Raw genomic sequence first — 5,935 nt, 5'->3', positions numbered from 1 at the left:
ACGGCATGAGGCTCAGGTGCAGGCTGTTCGAGACTACTACGCCGGGCGTGGTATCAAGAAGCCCAAGTAGGAGTGCCGCGATAAGTTCTTGAGTAAGGAGCAGTACATGAAGGTAATTCTTAAGGCCTTGTACTTACTTACTTCATTTAGTAATCCATAGCCGTAGCGCTGAAGTTTCTATTTGCTAACTTAGGCCCTTCCGAGATGGTGTGCGGATCGGATGGATTGTTGGGAGGTGTTGGTCAATGCGTGGTGCTCAAAAGAATGGCGGGCCACCCACAACGAGGCCAAGGACAAACGTGCCCAAATGGAAAGTGTGCCACACCACCAAGGCAGCTCCAACTTATTTCAGTACGGGCGGAACTGGGTATGTGGTTTGCTTCATGATTCATGCAATTCATTCATCATGCTAGATTTAGCCCTTTAATTACTAATTTAATTTGTTTCTCTCTTTCAGGCACGCTACAATAAGGCGGATAAGGTGCCCGAGGTGTACGACCTGTATGCCATGGCCCACACTGGCCCTTACAAGAAAGTCAAGGCATTCTCTGCGTCTGACCTCGATGATCCAAAGAACTTCACCAACATCTCCGCCTACGACAAGCTCGTGCAATATAGAGATCAGGGGAAGGCGAGGAAAGGGGAGGACTTTAACCCGAGCCAGGGTCCCATTGATACAGAGTTGCTGATGATATCTGGTGGCGGGAGGTCCCATGGCTCCATAGCCATGGGAGATGGACTTATCCGTCGTCCTAGCACTCTCCCAAAGATCAAGGCACGCCAGTCGAGCTCCGCTCCTGAGATAAGGCCTCATGAACAGCTAGTCCAACTCGCCTTCAAGGTTAGTTATACGTACTCAGCTATCTTTCTCCACTACATTGTGTGCTCTTCCATCAATGATTACAAATGGTCATGTGAGTGGTGTTGCAGGCTGCTATACAGAGTGAGAGAGATAGAACGGAGAAACTTCTGGCGGAGGCGGCGGAGAGGCAGCGGGAGTTGGAGGAGAGGACGACAAAAATGTTGGAGGAGGAGAGGGCACGGAATGACATGCAGGCAAGGGCCATGTACGAGCTCCTTGTGGTAAGTTTCTTCTGCAGATTACTTGCTAGTCTTAACATTTGAGTCTCATTACTAACTAGTATGACTTTGTTGTGAAAACCAAATGTGCAGTCTGTGTGCGAGAAGTCCGGTCAGACCGCTCCGCCGATGCCAGTGATTGCTCCTGGGAGCACGGTAAGTTTAATTTGAATGGACATTACTTGCTAGTCTTAACATTTGAGTGTCATAATGCTAACAAGACATTGGAAATGATCTTTGGTGCAGCTTAACTCCAGAGATGCATCGCACGATCCTTCTCCGGCTACCGGCACGAGCCAGCCCGCTCCTACACCTCCCTGATCACGGTAAGTTTCCCTAGACTTAGACTTAGCTTTATTTCCTCCAATATGCTTACCATAATGACCTAGAGTTAGCTTCTTTTCCTTCAAAATGACTTAATAAGGTTACTTATGTCAAAAATTGCATAATTAGCTTAGTTAGCTCATAAACGATCCATTTTACCTAAGTTAGCTCTAAAATGACTCATTTTACCTTAATTAGCTTACAAGTGATCCAATTTATCCAAGTTAGCTCTAAAATGACCCATTTTACGTAGATTAGCTCCTAAATGATCCATTTTACCTACGTTAGCTTTAAAATGACCCATTTCACCTAGGTTAGCTCCAAAATGACCCATTTCACCTAGGTTAGCTCCAAAATGACCCATTTCACCTAAGTTAGCTCAAAAACGATCCATTTCACCTTAGTTAGCTCATAAACGACCCATTTCAACTAAGTTACCTCCAAAATGATCCATTTCACCTAGGTTAGCTCATAAATGATGCATTTGACCTAGGTTAGCTCATAAACGACCCATTTCACCTAGGTTAGCTCATAAACAACCCATTTCACCTAGGTTAGCTCATAAACGATCCATTTCACCTCGGTTAGCTCATAAACGACCCATTTCACCTAGGTTAGCTCATAAACGACCCATTTCACCTAGGTTAGCTCATAAACGACCCATTTCACCTAGGTTAGCTCATAAACGACCTATTTCACCTAGGTTAGCTCATAAACGACCCATTTCACCTAGGTTAGCTCATAAACGATCCATTTCACCTAACTTAGCTCATAAACGATCCATTTCACCTAACTTAGCTCATAAACGATCCATTTCAACTAATTTAGCTCATAAATGCTCCACTTCACCTAAGTTAGCTAATAAATGGCATATACTTATTCTTCTAGTCTTCTTCTTCTTCTTCTTCTATTCTTTTTCTAACTTTCCTATTTGTCATTTTGCAGGTTTCATTCACTTCACGGAAGCCAACATCCTATGATGGATTGCTTGTTTTTTCCTTTGATGCACTTCTTGTATTCTGCTCGCTTGCTATGATGAAACTAGATTGCTATGATGAAACTTTGCAGATTGTAATATGTATGGATTGATGGGACTATGTGCAACCTACTATGTATGTATGGATGGATATATATGTGCTGGCTATTTATTATGTTGGATATATATGTGCTGGATATTTATGTGATGGATATATATGTGCTGTGATATATTTGCTGTGATAATTGTTGGATCTAAGAAAAACCGAATAAAAAAGAGGCAATACAGGCTCTTTGCCGTCCGCGGCAGACGGCAAAGACCCCTTTGCCGTCGGTGGCAGACGGCAAAGGGGACACGTGGCGGCCACCTGTGCTTCCTCATAGATGAGCCATTTGGCAAATTTGCCTACCGTGGCGGACGGCAAAGTTAAGCTGATGGCAAAGACTTTGCCTTTGCCGTCCGCCGTGGCTGACGGCAAAACACAATGGGCGCTGACGCATTGCTGACGTCAACTGGCGGACGGCAAAGAGGCGCTCAAATTTGCCGTCCACTGGCTGACAGCAAAGGCCGCCGTTAGCCGCCTAACGGACTAACGCTGGCGGACGTCCAGTATTTTGCCGTCACTCCTCTTTGCCGTCCGCCGCTGTAGGCAAAGCACTCTTTGCCGTCTGCCATAAAAAGCAGACGGCAAAGGGCCTGTTTGCCGACCCTGTCTTTGCCGTCACCGTTTGCCGTCCGCCGCTGACGGCAAAACATTTTGTCGTCCGCCGTCCCTGGCTTTGCCGTCCGCTTTGGCAGATGGCAAAGTAGCTGATTCCTGTAGTGTCACTAGGGGCTGGCTCCCTCCCATATTCAGCCCATTAAGTCCCCCGCGGCAGGTGGCCCCACCCGGTGGACCCCCGGACACCTTTCGGTGGTCCCGGTACAATACCGATAACCCCCGAAACCATTCCTGTGACTGAAACTGGACTTCCCGTATATAAATCTTCACCTCCGGACCATTCCGGAACTCCTCGTGACGTTCGGGATCTCATCCGGGACTCCGAAGAACATTTGGTAACCACATACTATTTCCCATAACAACTCTAGCGTCACCGAACCTTAAGTGTGTAGACCCTACGGGTTCGGGAATCATACAGACATGACCGAGACAGCTCTCCAGTCAATAACCAACAACAGGATCTAGATACCCATGTTGACTCCCACATGTTCGACGATGATCTCATTGTATGAACCACGATGTCGGGGATTCAAGCAATCCCGTATGCAATTCTCTTTGTCAATCGGTACGTTACTTGCCCGAGATTCGAACGTCGGTATCCCAATACCTCGTTCAATCTTGTTACCAGCAAGTCACTTTACTCGTTTCGTAATGCATGATCCCGTGACTAACTACTTAGTCACATTGAGCTCATTATGATGATGCATTACTGAGTGGGCCCAGACATACCTCTCCGTCATACGGAGTGACAAATCCCAGTCTCGATTCGTGCCAACTCAACAGACACTTCGGAGCTACCTATAGTGCACCTTTATAGCCACCCAGTTACGTTGTGACGTTTGGTACACCCAAAGCATTCCTACGGTATCCGGGAGTTGCACAATCTCATGGTCTAAGGAAATGATACTTGACATTAGAAAAACTTTTAGCAAACGAACTACACGATCTTGTGCTATGCTTAGGATTGGGTCTTGTCCATCACATCATTCTTCTAATAATGTGATCCCGTTATCAATGACATCCTATGTCCATGGTCAGGAAACCATAACCATCTATTGATCAACAAGCTAGTCAATTAGAGGCTCACTAGGGACATGTTGTGGTCTATGTATTTACACATGTATTGCGGTTTCCGGTCAATACAATTATAGCATGAACAATAGACAATTATCATGAACAAGGAAATACAATAATAACCATTTTATTATTGCCTCTAGGGCATATTTCCAACAGTTGTTGTGCTCAGTGCCTATGTATCCTGCCTTGGGTATATGTGGTGGTGGGGTGTGTTTGTACCGTGTGCTGTTTATCTTTGCCGGGGCGAAAGCCTTTTTCGATAGTAAATCACGTAAAGCATTATGAATGTCTACAGTCCGATAAAACAAGTAATTGTACGTATGAGTTGGAATATGAAAGAGCAATCGGCCATGGAGGGGTGATGACGGCGGCGCGCCTTCGGCTCGCTTCAGTGCTTGTAGTCGTCGCTAGGTGGTCTACGGATCTGGATGCAATTTTTATTTCTGGTGTTCGTTGTACTGCCATGATTGAAGATGAATAGATTGGAAGTTTTTCAAAAAAAAAAAGAATTGCGATCGCTGATGAGGTTGACATTGCTGTAAGTGCCCTGAGTAATTTTCTGCATATGTAAGAATTTGCACAGCATCTGAAGAAATTAGTATATGCATATAAAGCTCACGTAGAGCGAGATACTCCCTACGTTCGAAATTACTTGTCTCGAAAATAAATGTATTTAAAATTAAAACACGTCTAAATACATTCATTTTCGCGACAAGTAATTTCGAATGGAGGAAGTACAATTTTGCATAGATCTCATCACTGGGAGTTGTGTCATTCTCCTGCCATTTATAGTACTATAAAATGTACCCGATGCCGATGGCTGTGGACAAAAACTTCTGCCCCGAGATCCAGGCAATGTCAGGATTGGCCTTATCATTGATTGGCGATTGGACCTGATTCCACGTGCCAACAGTTACGCCTTTTGCCCCATACAGGCAGACAAGATCTACCCGAAAAAGAAGGGAAGACAAGATGTGCGCCTGCGCCCCATTGTCTGTTGGACTTTATATAATTTTCATCACTGGTGGAAAAACAGGCTTCCGTCCAGCCCCATAAGTCGCGAAGCTGTAGGAACCGCGACTAATGGGACCTTTAGTCACGGTTCTGGAGGTGAACCGCGACCCAAGGCCTGGGCCCAGGGCGCTCGGTGGCCAGCTGGCGCACGTGAGGGTCTTTAGTCGCGGTTGGCGAGGACAACCGCGACTAAAGGCCTTCGGGCACCTTTAGTCACGGTTTGCCAGGCCAACCGCAACTAAAGCCCCTCCCCTATATATACCCATCCAGCAGCTAACACTTAGCCATTTGGAGCCATTCTCTTCACAAGTGGGTGTAGGTTTGCTTTTGGTTCCTCTTATGCACATAAGGTGTTTGATGAAATGCCCCAAGAGCATGAAACAAACATGACATGAAGTGTTGGAGCCACACTCCTCGATCGCGGTTAGCAACTTGATGAACCTTTGATGTGTCATTGATAAAATATGCATGTGTGCAGTTCATTGTTTAATTTATATTGTTTGTAGCTAGTTAGTTTAACAAATGCATGATGGTTAATTATATATTTTATATTATAATAATGCAGATGAATCGGCAATGGATGTACGGTAACCGACTCTCCGGCGAGTTCACTACGGGTTTGAAAGATTTCCTCGTAGTGGCTAATGCGAACAAGCAGGGGGGTTTTGTTATCTGTCCATGTGTTATCTGTAAGAATCAGAAGGGTTACTCTTCCTCAAGAGATGTTCACATGCATCTGCTTC

Source organism: Triticum dicoccoides, chromosome 5B (assembly GCF_002162155.2).
Source record: "Triticum dicoccoides isolate Atlit2015 ecotype Zavitan chromosome 5B, WEW_v2.0, whole genome shotgun sequence".
Taxonomy (NCBI): Eukaryota; Viridiplantae; Streptophyta; class Magnoliopsida; order Poales; family Poaceae; genus Triticum; species Triticum dicoccoides.
The sequence above is the reverse complement of the archived record's forward strand: the minus strand, read 5'-3'. Positions refer to the sequence as shown.